Source organism: Macaca nemestrina, chromosome 1, assembly GCF_043159975.1.
Source record: "Macaca nemestrina isolate mMacNem1 chromosome 1, mMacNem.hap1, whole genome shotgun sequence".
Taxonomy (NCBI): domain Eukaryota; kingdom Metazoa; phylum Chordata; class Mammalia; order Primates; family Cercopithecidae; genus Macaca; species Macaca nemestrina.
The window spans coordinates 26,869,326-26,891,573 of record NC_092125.1 but is presented as its reverse complement, the minus strand read 5'-3'; the positions used below and the strand labels follow the sequence as shown (position 1 = coordinate 26,891,573).

At 41.1% G+C, this 22,248-nt stretch overlaps 2 long non-coding RNA genes across 3 annotated transcripts in view; one reads left to right on the top strand and one right to left on the bottom strand.

Moving 5' to 3' along the window:
- Positions 1-22,248, top strand: part of LOC139357531 (uncharacterized) — a 52,556-nt gene that overhangs the window by 4,182 nt on the left and 26,126 nt on the right. The window lies entirely within an intron of this gene.
- LOC105493019 (uncharacterized) overlaps positions 385-22,248 on the bottom strand; it is a 92,044-nt gene continuing 70,180 nt past the window's right edge. Inside the window, exons 4-6 of one of the 2 annotated variants that reach the window (XR_011610911.1) lie at positions 9,755-9,819; positions 6,277-6,456; positions 385-553 (exon numbers count right to left, since the gene is read on the bottom strand). This is a non-coding gene — a long non-coding RNA (uncharacterized lncRNA). The remainder of the gene's footprint in view (positions 554-6,276; positions 6,457-9,754; positions 9,820-22,248) is intronic. The other variant, XR_011610913.1, reaches the window with a different exon arrangement.

Genomic DNA, 22,248 nt, shown 5'->3' with positions numbered 1-22,248 from the left:
TCTCTGTGTATCAGACTTGGGGTTAGGGACAGGAGATACACAAGAAATAAGACGTAGCTTTATTTTTCAATAGCCTCATTTGCAAGGAGGCAAGTTACAGTTATAGTGCACAGTGATAACTAAGGATATAGCAGAACACAGGGGTTAGGAGAGGATGGAGGACCAGTTCAGACTGAGGAGGAGGTAGATGTCAGGGAAGTTTGATATTTGGGTTGAGTCCTGAAAGGGAGGAAAAGTTGGGCAGGCAAATGAGGTTATCAAGGACATTCTAGGGAGATGAGGCCATGTGTACAAAAGCCCAGAGATAATGGAAGATGAAAGGATGTGTGGCAGTAGCTGGAACCTGGTGTGCAAGGGAGCCCCGGGAGGAGCTGGCCTCTTGGCAGGGCAGTTGGCTGTCCCTGTGTGATTGAGTGCGGGGGCTTTACTTCCTCTGGTTCTGGGCCAGCATGCAGACTTCAAGGTGGAGAGCATCCTGCCACGAGAAAGTAAAACGTTGCATCCCTTGACGACCCCAGTTCCTGGCTCCACATGTTTTTCCGTTTGCTTTATTCTGGGGAGGCAGAGGAGAGACAGGGTTTGGGGTGATCCTGCCCAGTGACCTCTGGGTTGAGAAGTGTAGAGATCTCTGGGCTCTCTCTGTAGGGGGAAACGCTCTGAGAAAGACATTTAGGGAAGGGCCATGGCTGCTGTTTTGAGAACTGTGCTATTGGCAGCCGGAGTAGGAGAAAGGGAGAAGGACACCGGAACTTTGGGAAGTGCCCTTTCAAGACTCTGTGGCTCCCTTAGCTAGTGCCTTCTGAGGTTTGAGATGTCAGGGAGTCAGGGTGATAGCCAGCCTGGCTTGTCCTCTTCCTCCTTTCCTTCCTTTCTTCCTTTAATTAACGCTTATAGAGTGTCTGTTGCATGCAGGGCCCTGTTCCGGTCACTAAATATGTGACATTGAGCAAAGCAGTCAAAGTCCATTGTTTTTTGGGAGAGGGGATCAGGGATAGCCTCACTGAAACAGGGACATTTGAGCAGAAAGCTGAATGAATCAAGGGAGATCTGTGAGTCTCTGGGTAAAGTGTGCAGCTGTGAAATGAAGGTGTTGCGCTCTAAGCAGGTATCTGGTTTAGCAGGGAGAAGACAGCTGAAAATAATCTCCCATTCCACAATGACAGAGAAATCTAATAGAGTGGGGATAAGATTTAGAGAAAATAATTGAGCACTTTTCCCTTTTTGCAGTTCCTTGCCACCCCTGAACTTACCCTCTATTCATTTAGTAAACTGATTGTATCAGGTGAGATTTCAACAGTTGAGAGAGACTGAATCAGTTGAGGTATCCAACTATTGATAGTAATGAGTTACATACCTGGCTTTCTTATTCCAAAATAGATTGCTTTATTCTTATAATTTTCCTGTAAAGTAGGTATAATTACGTCCATTTCTGAGGTGAGGAATCAGGGCTTAGATATTCTTAAACTTGAAGTAGAAACAGTTATTTTAAGAGCTGAGGTTTTGATTTGCAAGAGTCAAATCCCTTTTAATAATCTGTTTGAAACCAGCAGATTGTTAGAGAAATGCTGAGCCACCAAAAGCCCTGCTCCCTCAGAGACTAGTTCAGGGTGGCTGGGTAGGGAGAGAGGAGAGTGAGTTAGATGGGAACAGGAGACCCCAGAGCCAAGTTCAGTGGCTGTGGAAGTGGGCTCTGAGTCTGGCCTTCCACTCTGGGATGAAACGATGTGAGGGGCTGGGAATCTGAGAGCCAAGGCCACCTTTTGCTGTAGGAGGTGGCCACCATGTCTCTAGAGGTAGAGCAGAGGGAGAGAGAGGGCTGCATGGGTCTTGGTAGCTGGGCTGACACAGCCCTTCTGAGTCTCCCTCCTCCTGTCTGGATGGTGCATCAGGAAGAAGGGCCCAAATAATCTCCTGGGTGGTTAGAGGGGCTCAAAGTTAACCAAGTGATGGCCTGTATACCTTGAAACCCAGATGGGGCAGAAACAGAGAGACCCAGATGCACCAGGGGCTGAAAACCAAGAGTCTCAGATTTTCCAGCAAATCTGCTGGTGGGGACAGGTGTCCATGAAGGAATGAGGGTAGCATGGATGACTGCCAACAAGCAGAGGCCCCATGTGTCCCAGGCCATCATGCCATGCAGACCCCTAGAATGTAGATGCCACCTAAGGTAAGGAAGATGGGGGAGCGGAATATGGAAATGACCATGTTTAAATTTGAAATGACCAGTGTTTTTTACCTCGAGGGATTTGATCAAGTTTCTGCCAATAGGCAGAATTGGTGCATAAAACAGAAGTTGAGTTACAGAAGAGGAAAGAAAGGTGTTATCATTATTATTTTGCACATTTGGATCATGTAGCTTGCAAATTGAGTATTTTTAGCAGCCACACTAATGTTAATTAGGTAGCAAGCAGATATGCAAAGAGTTATCTGGGAGATTTTCCAGTTAAAAAGCACAATTATCAGTTGTGTCTTATGAAACCAGAAAAGGTGGTAAACTCTCATCGGAAGAAAGACATGTGAGAAATTCCTTAACTTAAAAGCCTGTGGTTCAAAGAAGAGCTGGGAAGTCAGTCTCTTCTTTGCGTTTCTAGAAATATTGCAGTTAGCATGGCACCTCATCTTACTCAAAGAGGCCCAGTCTAGAGCCTTTGAAATTCTTGGCACAGGCTCCTGTGTGGTGCTCTCTGGGAATGTTGACATTCTCAGGGGAATGTCTACGCCAGGGGTTTTGGAATAAGGCACGAGGGAAGTTTCTGGGCTAGAATGGAGTGTGGTCTGAGAGGCCAGGTAGGATGTAAAAAGAGAAGTGAATTTAGAATTAGATTTTGGTTTTCCTGTTTGCTGGCTGTGTGTCCTCTGTAAAGTTACTTTACCTTTCTAAGCATCTGGTCAATCTTCTTGAACATGGACATTATACCTATTTTTATAGAGATACTACAAAAATAAAATGAGGTAATATATTCGTTTGCCAGGGCTACCATAACAAAATACTTTCAGCATTTTGGGTGGCTTCAGCAACAGAAATTTATATTCTCATAGTTCTGGGGGCTGGGAGCCCAAGATACAAGGTGTTGGCAGGTGTGATGTCTTCTGAGGCCTCTCTCCTCAGCTTGCAGACATCCACCTTCTCACTGTGTCCTCACATGGCCGCTCCTCAGACTGTGTGTTGTCTGTGTCCCAACCTTATAAGGACCCCAGTCATATTGGATTAGGGCACCACCTATATGGCTGCATTTTACTTAATTACTTCTTTAAAGGCACCATCTCCAAATACAGTCACATTCCCAGTTACTGGGCATCAGAGCGTCCACGTACACAGATGGAAGAATCACAGTTCAGCCCACGGCAGCTAGTGTATGAAAGGGCTCAGCACACAGGAGGTGCTTAGTCAATGTTAGCTCCCCTCACCATTTCTTCAGGCTGTAGTAAGAGATTCAAACTATTAACGACATTTACTCTAAAGCGATATTCCCCTCTGAGGCTGCCTGTGGGCAAAGGGCTTGGAGGCAACACAATGAACATAGGAGATTTAATAGAGCCAGAATATTTAATTCTGCTGCCACTTTTGAGAAATTTGAACTTGTATCAAACTCATCATTTCTCTGATTCAGTTCTGATGATAATAACTAGCTAACAGGGTGAGTGTCAAATTTATAACAAAGTAATAGATCCGAAAGTGCCTAGCATGTTGCTTGGCTTCTGTTAAATGCTTCATAAATATTTCTTTAGTTGGGCACGGAGGCCTTTAGTAAAGTATACAGTGTTAGATATATATGAGATATTATGTTCCCTTGCTCCCCTGGCCTCTAAGTTTGTGAAGTGGAAATACCCACAGGTTATAAAAGACCCAATTTTCTGGCACCTTTCATGCTGTCTCCCAGGTGGCTAGCTCCCTAGGATGTGCAGGGGTGGGCGGCTCCACCTTAGGTGCCACCTGAAGAGAAAGCTCCAGGTAGCTGTTGTTCTTTAAGGCCCTAAGGGAGAAACTGGAGTGGCTATTGCTGCTGTTTTTACCTCTGTTGTGCTAGAAATCAGTGAGAGAGCTGTGTGGAGCCTGGGAGGTGCCTCTCACGCTTCCCAGCTCCTAAAACACACAGAACCCTCCATTTCCCTAATTAATGCCTCTGGGAACCAAATGTGCTTTAGAAGCTTCTATGCATAATTGCGCCTCCTGAAGGCAGGGCGAGGTACTGTTTCCTCTTTAGATCACAGGTTTCTGCCATCATGTCTGACAAATGGTTAGTGCACAAGCAGTGTTTGATCAATGGGTGCCGGATTTCCCTGTTCTTGGCTGAACTGCCTTTGAAAGTAGTAGGAGTCAGTTTCTCAGGCATTAATATTTCCCAGAACCTTCTCCATCTCCATGGAGATAATGTCTTGGAGAAGGCTTCTCTCAGCTGCCAGAACCCCACAAGAATGGGGAGGGCTCCATGGAAGAGAGGAATTCCAGTCTGTGTGCTTCAGCAAGACACTGTAAGGTAAGAGTTGACCTGTATGGCTCGGTCTTATTTTTTATGGAGCCAGCTATTGCTTTTCATTTTTGTTTTCTTTGTCCCTTGAGGCATTACCTCTCCAAATGCTCTGGTTTATTGAAGCCCAGAATGTGAGTCAAATGACGGCGTTAGGTCCATAGGGGATTGCCTTCATGCTGTTGATGAGACACTTGTGTGGGGAATGAATCTCCAATTCACTTATCCTGCTTCAAAAGACTGGCATGGAAATTCAGTAGACAAAGACACTTAAAGGATATGATTGAAAAATCCAATTTGTTGAAGTTTTCTTCTACAGTGGAAAGAGATGTGTGTAGGCTCCCAGGACTGCCTGAGAATGCCCAGTGATGCCAAATGTAGAATGATTTCATTGAATTATTCCCCTGCAAAGGAAAATTTTGGTTTGTGCAGTATCCTGATATAGTACCTAAATTTTTTTTTTTTTTTTAGAAAATCTTGTTTGGCTACAATGATTCCTTTTTAGTGGCTAATATTGACTTTCTTGAGTAGAGAGGTGATTTTTGATTATGGTATTTGCTAGCAAAGAGGAAGCCATGGTTCTCCAGAAAGTTAATTTAATTGTGGTGATGTTACTTGCTAATATAATGTTCCTGGGAAAGTAAATGCTGCCCAATATTATTTCCTGGCATATGTGGTATAGAATCTTGCTGTGGATTGGTGGTCCTGCTTCTACTTTGGATATGGATGTTCTTACCCTGAAAAGGAAAGGTCCTTTATTCCTAGGGTGATGATAATTAGATAATGGTTGCCACGTATGAGGGCACATTATGGCTCCTTGCAGGTGACGAAGGATAATATTAATGACAACCTTGATTTGGATATATTTGTTCCCCACCTCATTCCCCTATGAAGTAAGTTGTGTCTATATTCAAATTATACAGATGAGGAAGCAGGTTTAGGGAGGGTTAATAGCATGCCTAAATTTCCACAGCTAGTGTATGACCAAACTGAGATTCAAACCCAGGTCTAATTTAACTTTAAAGCTTTTTGTCTTAATGGCTACTCTCTCCTGCCTCTCAGTTTGGGGGTTACCTTACAGAACATCCCAACAGTAGTTCTCAAAGTGTGGTCCTTGAACCAGCATTGTTAGCATCACCTGGAAACTTGCTGAAATGCAAATTCTCAGGAAATTTCAAACTATTGAATTAGAATTGCTAGGAGTTCAAGCTTGAACATCAATGTTTCAAACAGGTGGTTGTATAACCTCTGCATTGAGACCTCCAGAGACAGGGCTTTTACTCTCCTGCAGGGCAGTCATACTCTCTGCTCTACTAGTTTAACTCCACCAATTGTTAGGAAGTTTTTCTTTATATTGGGGTACAGTTTGCTTCTGCTTAGTGTTCATTCATTGGTTCTAGTCCTTTTCTTTGTCCCATCGACATGATAGCTGAACACAGCTATTTAAACTCACACGATCAAGAACAGAAAATTGCTGAAGTGTTAAGAGCTTGTCTGATGAGAGGTGTAGTTTGAATGCCAGCTGCGTTTTTTCGTATGTTTACCAGAGTTGCTTTATTCTTTGCCCCACAAGTAAGATAGAAGTGGAACATTTTCAAAAAGGAGAAAAAAGAAAGACTGAAGTGTCAGAGTTCCAGGGTCTACTGTTTCTTTAGAGAGTAGTCCTTCTAGCAATTCTGGGCCTAGAATATATTCTGTTTCCTGCAAAGTCACAGGTTGGATATCAAATCCCTCCTGATGAACAAAGTGGATCACTGAAACTTGAGTGAGTTTCGGCAGAAGGGCAAGCCTGGGCTGGTTAAATTACCATAGGTCACAGTGCTCAGGAGAGGTCAGCAGACGAGGAATCAGAAGAGATAAGTGGGTTATTGAATCTGTGTCCATAGGGCAGCAGCGGAATTCTTGTACTTCTCTTTTAACCTGGGTGTTCCAGAAAACAGAACCTGAGGCAAAGGGCTTCTGTACTGCTACTATATCAATTGCCATCCTGAGGAAAAAAGAGTGTTGGAAAAAGAGTGTGAGCCAGGGAAGAGGGGAAACCAATACAAGTGGATGCATTATTGAGTTGGCTTCTACTAAGGACGATTGCTTGCTTGCTCTGTTGGGCTGGCTCTGCAGAGTCAGATGACTGTATTGTAGGACAGTTGTTATCAGGGGAGAAAGTAACTTTATTTACTGGCTACCATTTCAAATCTGTCAAAGGTTCATCCTACAGAGAATTAACTTCCCCCAAATCTGGATCATGCGTATGTGGGCTCCATCTTGGGTCCTACGACATTCCCATGACTTGTTGTCAACAAGATGGATGCAAGAGGCACTTAGTTACAGTCACACAATGAAGCACTGTCAGATTTCACCTGTATGAAATTGGTCAGAACTCAGGCAGAACTGGTAATGGTAGCTGGACCAAGATTTGAGAGAGGCTGAGAGGATCTGAAATGGCCCATAAGAGGTTTCTGATACAATACTCCTCAGGTAATTCTGAACAAAAAGTTCCTTTATATACATTACAAAATTGATATCCAAACTTTTTCTTCATTAGTCTAAATGATGGCAGAAGATACAGTTCCCAGCCTGTCATAACTCTGCTTCCAGGTATGATGAACTAAAACCCTACTGAATGACCACCCCACACTTCTTCTATCCATGCAGAAAACCACTGTAAAACCTGGCCATAAGGAGCATACAGACTCTGGTGTTCAGATGTGCTTGGAGAGGGAAGACTATAGAACAAATACGTTCTATAAGACAGGAGCAAATAAGTTCCTGTCTCAGGGCTTTTGACTGGGACTAAGTCCAGTGCTCATGCACCAGCATGACAAACTTGCAATCTTTCAGGCCTGAGGAGTAAAAAAGTGAAGTCAGGAAACCATAAACACTAAAGATAGTGAAAAAATTCTGAAAGGGAAAGAACCAGAGAGGGGATCCCCAAACACTATCTACCCACATCTCTGACTGACTCCTGAACTAAACATCTATTTTAGATTTTAGTTAAAAGTCTATTTTAAATTGAACGACCATTCTCTATAGTATTACTATACAATTGGCTAAAACAATATAAATGTATTACATACTTTGATTAATATCAACAGAGTAAAATTTTATTGCAAATGCATATATTAATGAGCTAGATGAGATTATCGTTTAAATGTATTTATATATTCTTGGATGAATGTTATAATGTAAGCTAATGTTTTTATTTTTTAATAGGTATAAATACTGGGAAACTTCATTTATATAAATAAGTAGGTGGAACTGAAAGGGAGTTATATCAGTGGCAGCTAGCGGTTATTACTCATCAAAACGATTTGTAAAGATTTCTCAGCTAACATCTTCAATTTTGTAGGGAGCAAATAATTTGAAATCACCTGATTTGTGATTTTTTTTACTATAGGTCATTAGAGCTACTCACTTTCTTGTCACAGAAACAATATTTTAAACTGTCCCTTTTGGTGCCCTGGAGGGTTTTTTTTTTTTTAAACACCCTCAGGTGATGCATTGAAGTAAGTTTTAGAATTAGTAGGAGGTGAATTTTTACTTCATTAACTTGGACAAGGTGATTATTAGTAAAGAAAAAGCTAGCATGAGCAGCCATGTTATCATCCAAAGCAATTCAGGGAAGAGTTTGGACAGGAGTTGACTATCTAGAAATTGATTTTGTAAACTACTCACTAGTATGTACTTCCTGGAAACTCCTTATATATGTGAATGCATTCTCCAGTTTGAAGACCACTGACTTGGAGAATAAGGGAGCCTGAAACTATCTATAGGAGCAAGAGACCGCAAAGAAAGTTTAGGTTTGAGAACCTGTCTTTACCTAGAAGGGTAGGAAAAAAAAAAATCCCAGGCTAACCCCAGCCAATAGCTTAGTGTAAAACTGGGAAACCTTTAGCTGGTATGGATTAACACAGTACGTAAAGTGCAACTGACAAAAAGTCTTGGATTTCTCGAGGAGATGGAGAAGAAAGTTCTCTTAGTAGTATGATGCAATGAATAATTGTAGAAAAATACCAAGAAACAAAGATGCAGGAGAGTAGCAGATGGATTAAAAAAAGGCAGTATCAGCAGCACTTGCAATAAGTGGTGGAAAGCCATGTTCATTAGATGCTGGATTTGAGTTGGAGTTGGAAGAAAGCTGTGAAAGCGTCCTCCTTCTAGACATATTAATAACACCAGAGGAAACCATCAGTTCAGTGAGGTTCAACCTAGGACTTAAATACCAGACATCCAGAATTGAAGTAGTGATGGCACAAAATTGAGTGTACTAAGTGATCAATAATAGTGACTGGTTATAATATGGTACAGAAAATAGGGTCCAGTCTTATGCTAACACCTTCTTTCTACATCATCTCCTTGCTGTGTCATGTGACCCTTTAATCACCTTGGACTATCTCTTTTGACTGTACTCCTGATTGTCATATAATACCTCAGACAGAGGTATTTCAGATCTTGTCTCTGAACAGGCATATTGGAACTCTGTTTTTCAGTTCAGGAAAAGGGGTAGAGAATTATAACCATTGCCATTTATTTAGCATCTACTATGTGTAAGGCACTGATGAAAGTGCAATATCGGTCAACAGTGTGATGTGGGTTACTAAAGTAAAGAAGAAGAGAACTTACTCTATGGGGCAGTATTAAGTTCCTGGACTACAGTCAATTTTGGTCATCACACTTTAACATGTAGTAGAATGAGTAGGATAAATCCTCAACCAAGATATAAGCATCAGGAATTTTTTAGCCACAAGTGACAAAAACCTGACCTAAGCAGGCTACACACGTTTTATAAAAAGGTATCATTGGCTCGAGAAATTGAGGAGTTTCTGGGGTAACGATTGCTGCAGGTATGTCCTGATTCAGAACCCAAATGATATCATCAGGATACATTTCTCCACTCTTTTTCCACTTCTGTGAGTCTTATCCTCATGTTCAAGTTTCACACAGGTTCTCTGACAGTTTTCCCAAATTTCATATCCTCACACCATCAAGCACAGTAAGGGACAGTCTGTGTCCCATTATTTACAGCAAAAGTGGCAGTGTTCACTCATATTGGATTGGTGTAGGTCATGTGTTTCTCCTCCTCCCTCTGAACCATCATTAGAGTCATGGGAAATAAGATTTACTGATTGACTTAAGCCATTTGGGGTTCATTCCTGGAGCTGAGAGTGGGTTTCATGTAAACTAAACTGTAGGTATTTCTCAAAGGAAAATATGGGTATGCTGGGGTAAAAACCAAGACTTGTCCAATTCATCATGTGGATAAATTTCAAAACATATGTGGTGGTCACCTTCACAGAAATTTAAAGTTGAAACCGATCTCAAATCATGTAGTGTAGTCTTCTTAATGGAGAGCCTAGTAAAAAGTCAAGGGGAAAATAATAGATTAAAATATTTCCATGATGTTGTATGGGAGAGGAAGTAAACAAACTGCTCTGGCCCACGAAGACTAAGCTAGGGTCTAAGCTAGGAAGTTGGAGGCAGACAGAACCTAAGGAAAAAAAGGTTTTGATGACCATGAAAGTCTAATCCTGGAATAGAATTCTTTGGACAATAGTATATTTTCTGTTTTTGGAGTTGTTCAAATGAGGCTAAACATAAACATTTAGGGATATAGTAGAAGAAAATCATGAGTTGCATGGGGATTAGAGCCAATGACTGCTAAGCTTCATTCCAGTTCTGGCATCCTATAAGAGAACACTATGTGAATGATCATAGCAGCATTATTCCTAATGGCCAAAAAGTGGAAATAAATCAAATGTCCACTATTGAATGAACTGCTAAATAAAATGTAGTATATTCATACAATAGAATATTATTCAGAAATACTGATACATGCTACAACATCAGTGAACCTTGAAAACATTACACTAAGTGAAAGAAGCCAACCATAAAAGACTACGTGTTGTATGATTCCAGTCCTATGAAATGTCCATCATAGGCATAATCAATAGAGGCAGAAAGTAGAGTAGTGGTTGCCTAGGCCTGAGGCTTGGGGATGACTGCTAATGGGTATGGAGTGTCTTTTTGGGATGATGAAAATGTTCTAAATTGATTGTGGTGATGATTGCATAATTCCATGACTATACTAAAAACTATTGAATCTGTACACTTTAAATGGGTGAATGGCATTGTATGTGAACTGTATATCAATAAAGTTGTTATTTAGTAAGACGAACACTATGAAATAAATTTTGAGGAGGGAGCAGAGCTTGGATATAGGGTTGTACTGTTTTGACAGAGGACTGAAAGGAGAAAAAGCCCAGAAGTAACATATATTACCTAGGGAGAAGGGCTAATTAAAATACAACTCTGTTCAGCTCTGTGGGGAGGTCAGGGCAGAGAGCCAGCAGCGAGAAGACAGTAGGCATTTGGTGTGGGTGAGGATGCTATAAGTATGTCCTGAAATGGACAAAGAAGACTTGTCTGGGAACACTGGGGAGAGTCTAAGGCAGACTTCCTCTGCTTCAAGATCTGCCTGTGCCCAGCTCTGCACATGGGCATGTCTTTCTAGATAGACCCTTTAGTCCCTCTACTCCCACACTCATATCCAAGCAGCTAAAGGCTTAATTTTTCTCCCAGCTCTTTTATCCCTTATTAAAATGTTTTCTTTTCTGGTGCCTGAATCATTTGACATAATGTTTTTCTCCTCTCTTTGTTTTGTGCTTACCAGTGTACTTTCTCTCTCCTTGGCATAGGCTATTTCTTGTTTATTTTTAAATTATTATTAATAAGTTAACTTTGACTTTATATTTCATTTATTCTTCCCTTGGGTCCTTTATGACCTTATGATAAGGTTTCTTATGTATAAGTGTGAAGATTCTCTAATACACTTAAAATGAGGGAAACCAGTGTTTCAAATACTCACATAAAAAGTCCTATACAATAAAAATAAGGACAAAGCGACCTGACATTCATTTGAACAATTTATACGACAAAGAACTTGAGTGCCTCCTTGAAAGACTTTTTTCTCTCTCTGTATTCTCACTGATTCTTTATGACAGTAGGGGTACAGGTTTATGTCTTATCCAGGGTTTATTCAATGTATCCTCTAAGTTTTCACCCAACTAAACCTAACATTAGATTTCTCATTCATTAATCTACTCAATTATTCTTTTATTTATCCACTCATGCAACACGTGTTTATTAAGCATTTACTATGTACCAGGCACCTTGCTAGGTGCTGGGAATATAACGATGAATATAAGAGCATGTCCCTTGCTTTCCTGACACATACAATCTAACAAGAGAGACAGATGTTAAGCAAATACTTACACAAATTTGACAAATTTATATGATTAAATTTATGATGTGTTATAAGAGGAGAAGTGTAAGTTATTGTGATAATATATAGTGGTGCCTTTTCTTTCTTGCCTTTCTTTCTACACTTATTTGCTAAAGGAGTTCCTGAAAAATATTGGCTACAAAGAGAAATATGGAAAAGAAAAGAGTCATTCATTCAACATTTCAACAAATATACATTGTTTTAAGTTTGGAGAATCTTCATAAATTCTAATTGTGCGAACATACCTACAGTGAGAGGAATTTCAATTACTCAATATTTGAAAAGACATTATAATTTAAGTCATTCAAGTAAATGGTTTAGTTAATGAAAGTAGAGGTGGCCCTAATTTAATGACTAGAACATTCACTTGTGACAAGCAACACTAAAAAAAGTTTTTGGCAACTTTTGATTTAAACATAAAGTAAGTAAGGAAAAACGTGGAGAGTATGTGTGTATGGCTTGGTGATTTTTTACAAACTGAACACACCTGTATAACCAGAACCCAAGTCAAGGGGCAGGATATTCCTAGACCTCCAGAGGCTCCACCCATGCCCCCTTTCAGTCACTGAATTCAGAGTACAAGTGGACTCATATTTTTGAGCACTTGCTGTGTGCTAGGCCAATGCAAAGTCTTTTATAGATGCTGTGGTGTGTTAAGAGTGGCTTTTCCCCCTCATATGTATAGTTGACATTAGTCATTTAATTAGCAAATTCTTCAGATAGCTAGAAAGGGTCCTTTGGCTCAGCATAGATAGAACTTTTGCAGTTTCGCATTCCTGGAGAATTTCCACAAGTGCTGGAAATTTCTATGATGCCAGGGGCCATGGAGCAATGAACAGAAATGGGGAAATGGCAGTTTCCCTGGATGGCTGTGTGCCAGGCCCTCAAGTGCGGGGTGCCAGGACTTCTTCTCTTCTCGCCCTGCATCTCTTCCTTCCCCCAGGGGAAACCCCTCAGCCTGTGTGCCCCTCCCCAGTCCTCTCACCTCAGAATCCTCCTCAAGGATAAGGAGGATTGAGTTGTTAATTTCTCTGAATAGCAAAGATCACTGTAGGGTAAGCACTTCTTGGACTACTGTAATCACTCAAGGGTCTTGAATAATTTCCATAGTGTTTGAGGCACTATTCCTTTGAGTTCTGGGTGCTTGTGGCAGAGGACTGCAATGGGGTTTTAGATAGAGTCTGGCTGGGAAGAAAAAAATCTGAAGGATCCTGGTAGATAGGAACAGAAAAAGCCACCCATTGACCAAAGGAGGTTTAGCCTTTATGGCCAGAAACAATACAGGTCTTAGGAATTTGGTGAGCTCAGAATTTCTGACCAAGGCTTCTGTAAAACCATGCAATCTTGCTGCTTCTGAGTCGTGATTTTCCTCCACTATCTATTCTCTGGTGTTACCTGCCATGATCATGCCAAATCTTCTTTCTTCAAACCCCAGCCCCAACTTACTATTTCTTCCACTGTGGGGAGACAACTTCACCCCCTCCTTTGCTGCAACTTTTATAGTCACCAAACAAGGCCTTATTTCTTCTAGATTTCTTACTCCATCCCTGAACACACAGTCTTTTCATATGTTCTTTCATGCGTGTCCCAAAGCTACTCTCTATTCTTCCTCTCTGGTATTGTGCTTTCTCAGTAACTTAATCTTGCTCTATTCTTTTGTTTAAAATGTTTATTATAAGAGCTTTCAAACGTATGCAGAAGAAGAGAACAGCATAATAATCCTCCCAAATTATCATTTTTCTACACTTACTTTATCACATTTTTTATTTCTTCTTCTTCTGCTTTCTTCTTCCTTCTTCCTTCTTCTTCCTTCTCCTTCTTCTTCTTCCTTCTCCTTCTTTCTTCTTTTTGTATTAGGACAGGTTGAGTATCCCTTGCCCAAAATGCTTGAGACCAAAAGTGTTTCTGATTTTGGATTTTTTTCAATTTTGGAATATTTGCATATACAGAATGAGATATCTTGTCTAAACACAAAATTCATTTGTTTCATATTTACCTTACACACATAGCCTGAGTTCCCATTTTCCTATTCATGAGCATGGATTATTTTTCCACCTGTTTGTGTCCTCTCTGATTTCGTTAAGTGGTGGTTTGTAGTTCTCCTTAAAGAGGTCCTTCACTTCCCTTGTTAGCTGTACTCCTAGGTATTTTATTCTCTTTACAGCAGTTGTGAATGGGAGTTCATTCATGATTTGGCTCTCTGCTTGTCTTTTGTTGGTGTATAGGAATGCTTGTGATTTCTGCACATTGATTTTGTATCCTGAGACTTTGCTGAAGTTGCTTATCAGCTTAAGAAGCTTTTGGACTGAGTCACTGGGGTTTTCTAGATACAGGATCATGTCATCTGCAAACAAAGACAATTTGACTTCCTCTTTTCCAATTTGAATACACTTTATTTCTTTCTCTTGCCTGATTGGCCTGGACAGAACTTCCAATACTATGTTGAATAAGAGTGGTGAGACAGGGCTTCCTTGTCTTGTGCCAGCTTTCGAGGGGACTGCTTCCAGCTTTTGCCCATTTAATACGATATTGGCTGTGGGTTTGTCATAAATGACTCTTACTATTTCAAGGTATGCTCTTTCAATACCTAATTTATGGAGAATTTTTAACCTGAAGGGATATTGAATTGTATCAAAGCCTTTTCTGTGTCTACTGAGATAATCATGTGGTTTTTGTCTTTAGTTTTGTTTATATGATAAATTACATTTATTCATTTGCATATGTTGAACCAGCCTTGCATTCCAGGGATGAAACCAACTTGATTATGGTGGATAAGCTTTTTGATGTCCTGCTAGATTTGGTTTACCAGTATTTCATTGAGGATTTTTGCATCAATGTTCATCAGGGATGTTGGCCTAAAGTTTTATTTTTTTGTTGTATTTCTGCCAGGTTTTGTTATCAGGATGATGCTGGCCTCATAAAATGAGTTTGGGAGGAGTCCCTTTTTTTCAATTGTTTGAAACAGTTTCAGAAGAAGTGTCACCAGCTCCTCTATGTACCTCTGGTGGAATTCAGCTATAAATCCATCTGGTCCTGGACTTTTGTTTTTTTTTATTTTTGGTTGGTAGGCTATTTATTACTACCTTAATTTCAGAACTTGTTATTGATCTATTCAGGGATTTAACTTCTTCCTTGTTCCGTCTTAGGACAGTGTATGTGTCCAGGAATTTATTCATTTCTTCTATATTTTCTATTTTATTTGCATAGATGTGATTATTGTATTTTCTGACGGTTGTTTCTATTTCTGTGGGGTCAGTGGTAGTATTCGCTTTATCATTTCTGATTGTGTTTATTTGAATCTTCTCTCTTTTCTTCTTTATTAGTCTAGCTAGCAGTCTATTTTACTGATTTTTTTTTTTTTTTTTTTCAGAAAACGAGCTCATGGATTCGTTGAGATTTTGAAGGGTTTTTCATGTCTCTGTCTCTTTCAGTTCTGCTCTGAGCTTGGTTATTTCTTGTCTACTAGCTCTGGGGTTTGTTTACTCTTGGTTTTCTAGTTCTTTTAGTTGTGATGTTAGGATGTCGATTTGAGATCTTTCTAACTTTTTTATGTGGACATTTAGTGCTATAACTTTCTTTCTTAACACTGCTTTTGCTGCATCCCAGAGACTCTGGTACATTGTCTCTTTGTTCTCATTACTTTCAAAGAACTTCCTGATTTCTGCCTTAATTTAATTATTTATCCAGAAGTCATTTAGGAGCAGGTTGTTCAATTTCCATGTAGTTGTGTGGTTTTGAGTGAGTTTCTTAATCTTGAGTTCTAATTTGTTTGCATTGTGGTCTGAGAGACTGTTACGATTTCAGTTCTTTTACATTTGCTGAGGAGTGTTTTACTTCCAATTATGTGATCAATTTTAGAGTAAGTGCCATGTGACACCAAGAAAAATGTACATTCTGTTGTTTTGGGGTGGAGAGTTCTGTAGATATCTATCAGGTCCACTTGACCCAGAGCTAAGTTCAAGTCCTGAATCTGTCTCGATGATCTGTCTAATATTGACAGTAGGGTAATAAAGTTTGCTACTATTATTGTGTGGGGGTCTATGTCTGTTTGTAGGTCTTTAATAACTTGTTTTATGAATCTGGGTGCATATATATTTAGAATAGTTAGCTCTTCTTGTTTAATTGAACCATTGTGCCATTATGTAATGCCCTTCTTTGTCTTTTTTGACCTTTGTTAGTTTAAAGGTTTATTTTGTCAGAAACTAGGATTGCAACCCAGCTTTTCTCTGATTTCCATTTGCTTGGTAAATTTTCCTCCATCCCTTTATTTTGAGCCTATGTGTGTCTTTGCATGTGAGATGCATCACTTGAATACAACACACCGATTGTTCTTTATGCAGCTTGCCATTCTGTGTCTTTTAATTGGGGCAATTAGCCCATTTACATTTAGGGTTAATATTGTTATGTGTAAACTTGATATTGTTATCATGATGCTGGCTGGTTAATTTTGCAAGTTGTAATGTAGTTGCTTCATAGTATCATTGGTCTATGTACTTCAGTGTTTTTGTAGTGGTTGGTAATGGTTTTTCCTTTCCATATTTAGTGCTTCCTTCAGGAGCTCTTGCAAATCAGGCCTGGTGGTAATGAAATCCCTGAGCATTTGCTTGTCTGAAAAAAAATTTATTTCTCCTTTACTTATGAAGTTTTGTTTGGCCAGATATGAAATTCTGGATTGGAAATTCTTTTCTTTAAGAAGGTTGAATATTGGCCCCCAGTGTCTTCTGGCTTGTAGGGTTTCCAATGAAACATTTGCTTTTCGTCTGATGGGCTTCCCTTTATAGGTGACCTGGCCTTTCTCTTTGGCTGCCTTAACATTTTTTCCATCATTTCAACCTTGGAAAATATGATGATTATGTGTCTCAGCGTTGATCTGCTTGTGGAGTATCTTATTGGGGTTCTCTGGATATCTTGGATTTGAATGTTGGCCTATCTTGCTAGGTTGGGGAAGTTATCCAGGGTAATATCCTGAAGTGTGTTTTCCAACTTGGTTCCATTCTCCCCATCTCTTTTGGGTACTCCAATCAGTTATAGGTTTGGTCTTTTTACATAGTCCCATAGTTCTCAGAGGTTTTGTTCATTTGTTTTCAGTCTTTTTTCTCTAATCTTGTTTGCCTGACTTAATTCAGCAAGATAGTCTTCAAGCTCTGATATTCTTTCTTCTGCTTGTTCAATTCAGCTATTGATACTTGCATTTGAAGTTCTCGTGCTGTGTTTTTCAGCTCCATCAAGTCATTTATATTTCTCTCTAAACTGGTTATTCTAGTTAACAGGCACTGTAATCATTTATAATGGTTCTTCGCTTCTTTGCATTGGGTTAGAACATAATTCTTCAGCTCAGCGAAGTTTATTATTACCCACCATTTGAAGCCTGCTTCTGTCAGTTCATCCATCTCAGCTTCAGCCCAGTTCTCTGCCCTTGCTAGAGAGGGGTTGCGATCAAATGGAGGAGAAGCAGCATTCTGGCTTTTGGAATTTTCAGCATTTTTGCATTGGTTTTTCCTCATCTTCCTGGATTTATCTACCTTTGATCTTTGAGACTGTTGACCTGTGGATGGGTTTTTTTGGGGGTCCTTTTTTGTTGATGTTGTTGCTTTCTGTTTGTTTTTCTCCTGACAGGCCTCTCTTCTGCAGGTCTGCTGCAGTTTGCTGGGGATCCATTCCAGACCCTCTTTGCCTGGCTATCACCAGTGGAGGCTGCAGAACAGCAGAGATTGCTGCCTGCTCCTTCCTCTGGAAGCTTCGTCCCAGAGGGGCACTGACCTGATGCCATCTGGAACTCTCCTGTATGAGGTGTCTGGCAACTCCTAGTGGGAGGTGTCACACAGTCAGGAGGCACAGGATCAGGGACCCACTTAAGGAAGCAGTCTAGCTGCCTCTTGGTAGAGCAAGTGCACTGTGCTGGGGGGAATCTCCTTTGTTCAGATTTCCCAGACTCTTCAGAGCCAGCAGGCAGGAAAGATTAAGTCTGCTGAACCTGAGACCACAGCTGCGCCTCCTCCCAGGTGCTCTGTCCCAGGGAGAAGAGAGTTCTGTCTGTAAACCCTTGGCTGGAGTTGCTGAAATTTCTGCAGGGAGGCCCTGCCTAGTGAGGAGGGATAGATCTAGGTCCCACCGAAAGAAGCAGTCTAGCCACAATCTGCCACAGCCACTGTGCTATGCTGTGGAGAATTCTGCCCAGTTCAGACCACCTAGTCTCCCTAGCACTGACAGGAAAACTGCCGACTAGAGCTGAGGTAATGGTGGTCACCCCTCTCCCTGGGAACTCTGTCGTCTTAGGCAGACTCCAAGCTGCTGTGCTGGCCAGCGGGGATTTCAAGCCAGTGGGTCTTAGCTTGTGGGGTTCTGTGGGTGTGGGACCTGCTGAATGAGGCTGCTTGGCTTCCTGGCTTCAGCCGCCTTCCCATGGGAGTGGACGGATCTCCTGCCTCATTGGAGTTCTGAGAGCCCCCAGAGTATGCAAAAACCCCTGAAGCTTAATGCCTGCCTGAGTGGCTGCTGACCCGAGTGGCTGCCATGGTTCTGCACAGCTTTGTTCTTGGGACCCCAGGCCCTGTGGTGTGGGCTCATGAAGGAATCTTCTGATCTGCAGTTGCAAAAGTCTGTGGGAAAAGTGTAGTTCCTCAGGTGGGTAGCATAATCCCTCATCCTATTTCTTTTTCTACAACACTAAGGGAAACTTTTTTGTTTTACTTTATTTGTTGCTTTTTCTCCTACTACCAACAAATGTCTGTGATGATTTTACAAAATACTGTCATTTTTATTCTTGGTTTCAGGAATTTCGGTGCTTCATTGATCACCTTCACGTGATGGCTCTTACATCTGTATCTATTGTTCTGAGCAATTCCTCTGAGCCCCAAGCTCATGTCTACTTTATTCCTACTTGGCAATTTGATCTCTAGATGATTCACGAACACCTGAAAACTCAATCAGTCCTAGTTACATTTGTCATTTTCCCCTTAACTGAGTTACTTCTCCCAATTTTTCATCTTCCATAGTGATATCCTGGTGAGTATCTCTGTCTGAAAATAATTTTTCACTTCACCTTTCTTTGTGCTGCCATTTCTAAGCAACTGACAACCTACCTTAGCTTGGTTTGCAATGTCTGTCCCAATCGCTTCTTCTTTTATATCTTTCACAACTCATTTTCTCTAGTTTTCTCTTCCTAGTGAAGACCTTGTTAATCTCATGTCCTGACCATTCAATTTAAAATTGAGCCACCACCATATTCCCTATCCCTTTCCCTGCTTAATTTTTCTCTAAGCACTTTGCACAGTCTGCCATGCTATGTACTTTTTTGTGTCTACTTATTGTCTCCCTTGACTGGAATGTAAGCCCCATGAGGGCAGGGCTTTTTGTTCCTGAAACATAGGAGGTGTTCTGTAAATATTCATTGATGAATAAATCAATAAAAGTATGTAATATGCACCACAAAATCAGACTCAATTTATGTAATTTTTACCATGTAAACTTATTACAATCCTAATCTGATTTTCTGAACTAAACTGTAAGTTTCTTAACAATAGGATCAATATCTCACCCTTTTTCTTGCCCCACACTCACTTACCCCCAACCCCACACAAATACACATCTCTGTTCTCAGCATGGGCAGCACAGGGCAAAGGCTTCCATAACTACTCTTTGGTGGCTAACATGACAGACGGGACATAAGTTGCTTTTCCAGGTCTACAGCATAGTAGAGAGGGAACCTGGAGTGAAAGCAGGAGCCATAGGAGGGAAAGAAAGAGAATGAGGGAAGTCTCATCAGTAGGAGTGAACTGGAGAAGGCCCTGAAGATCAGGGCATGTGCTGGGAGATGGTACAATGCAGAATCTACAGAATAGCAGCTGTATTTTGAAAATGAACTTCCCATTTGTACAGGCCCACAGGCTTGGCTAGTCTCTAGAGATTGCACCCATCTCACACAGCAGTCAATACAAGCATGTTAAACGGAACTCAGAGGAGGTTGGATTGGACTGCATTCTACATGTATGTAGGAATGTTAATTAGGATGTCAAGGAAGGTTACCACTCAGTCGTGGAGGATTTTGAATACTTATTTGAAGACATTGTCCCCTGCATTTATTAAGCAAAATGAGGTAACTTTGTAGGCTTATGAACAAAAGGGATAAATGATGATAGAAGTGCTTTGAGGTTCTTGAAAGGAGAGGGTGGTGGAAGAGGGACAGATAGGGAAACCTATTAGGAGACAAGTACTTAAGAGGACATGAACTTGAACTAATGTAGTCAACGAGGGAAAGAAATGGGGATTGGAATATTTTCAAGTGATGGTTCTTGGGTGGTATCCACAGGGTATGGAAAACAGAATAGAAAAATGAAAGAATTTGAATTTTTGAATCTTCATAGTAATAGCAAATATTGCCTTTCAGGCAGTAGTCTGAGTACATTACACATCAGTTGGCAGATTAAACATCTCCCCTAGGATGATCAATAGGTGTTTCAAGATTAACACTTATAAAGCTGAGTTCCTGATATTTCTCCTCAAATCTGCCTATTTCTGTCTTTTCCATCTCAGATAATGGGAAATCCTTCCAGCCATTTCTGAGACCACAATTTATCCTTGACTCCTCTTTTTTTTTTTTTCTGATACCTCACTGCCAATTTGTCAGTAATGCTTGTTGACTGTAACTTCAAAATATATCCAGAATTCTGCAATTTCTCACCATGGCCACTGTCATCACATGGTCTAATTACCATCCTGTCTCACTAGGATGGTCTCAATGGCCCTCAACTGTTCTCCATGCTTCTACTCAGGCCTCCCTTCAGTCTCTTCTCTCACTACGGTAGCCAGAGTGATCTACTAAAGCCTAGGATGATTATGTTAAAATTTGTTTCAAAAACTGTCCCGATGAAGTTGGAGTCCTTGGTGCGTGCCCAAGGCTCTTCATATCCTGCACCCTGGCTTACTCCCGTCTAGCCACCCTGGAATCCTTGTTCCCCTTGGTTGCCTCCTCAGAGCCTTTGCACTTGTGCCTTCTTCTTCCTGGAACACTTTTTCTCTGGAGATCTGCAAGATTTGTTTGGGGTCTTTGCTAAAATGTCACATTATGAGTAAGACTACTCTATTTAAAATTGCAACCTGTCCCTCTCGCCTTCACATCCTTTTTCTCCCATTACACTGCACTGTTTTCCCGCCCGCGCACCCTTCCATGCATTCATTACTTTGGGCCCCTACTGAGAACACGCCATACAAAGGGAAGCGGGGAGGGCAAACTCAAAAGGAAAGGTAGAGAGACTCTGCATTTTCCCTCCAGCTGGATCCACAAATATAGCATTTCCCCACACTATCCTTCATCTTTAACTAGCCTGCTTTCTTATCTTAGTACCTGAGAGTGGACAAGAAGGGAGGATGATGAAAAGTTTTAACACAGAAGAACGTTTGGAGGGGGTTTGAATCACAGGCTTTTTCAAGCTGTGGCCTTCGAATGCTCTTCGAACTCTGGATACCCCTCACACTCTACCTAGAAACCATTTCTACATTTGCTCCTGTAATAAGACATATTTACCTTATGCTTTTGCAACTTTTGCTCAGCTCTAGGAAAGGCAGCAGTGAAAAATCTAAGTGTCAGATCAAAAAAGGTTGGGCACGGCCTCCTAGCTCTCGGGAGCAACGCTGCTGAAAACAGTTAAATGGTGTGATACTTTGCCTTCAAATGAGTGCACAAAGGGTCCTGCTCCTGGTCACTGACGTACTGCTTGCTGCCAAGGCCAGGGAAAATTATAGACTGTCCATCCTAGGGCCAGGCCCAGAGAAGGCTGATGAATTTGCCTTGGTCAGGGCTGCCTTGATGTCTGTGCACAGATGTCTGTGTCCTGGTGGCCACCAAATCTGCCGACATGGAAAGATCTCTTTGGAGCCTTGTTAATTATACTGATTTCGAGATGTTCTGAATCTGAATCTTTGGGAGAGGCGGATCCAGAAATCTTTATTTGTAACAAGCTCCCAGGTGAGTCTTCTACAGCCCATTGGTGACTGTTGCATGGACCAGTGTTTGGGAGCCACTGTTCTTCCTCACTCTCTAACAGTTACCCTCATCTATTTCTGATAGCTGATTGATTGTGAACTAAATCCAAATCAAAAATAACTTTGTTCTACATGAGATAGAGGTGGTGTTTTCTCCTAGTTCCCAAAACCTCATCTTATCTGTAAGCTCCATCACTCAGTCACATACTGTGTATTTACCTAGGAAGTGCCCACAGTCATCAATTATCCTCCTAACGTGGTCCCTAGACATGGCATCTCTCTCCACAAGAGTGAGATTAAGTGGTACGCATGGGGTGAGGGGGTATCTCTGGGAGGCACCAACTGATAGGGAGCCTTAAACACAGCTGGATATGGAACAAGACTAGGAGGGTTGTATTTACCAGCATTTAATCAGAGAGAGCGTAAAGTGTAGTTTGAAGGGTTACTTTGAAATGTGGCTTGGGGAAGGGGTGACTCTCGAGAATCATGCTTCAATAACAACAGATGGTCTTCTTGGGA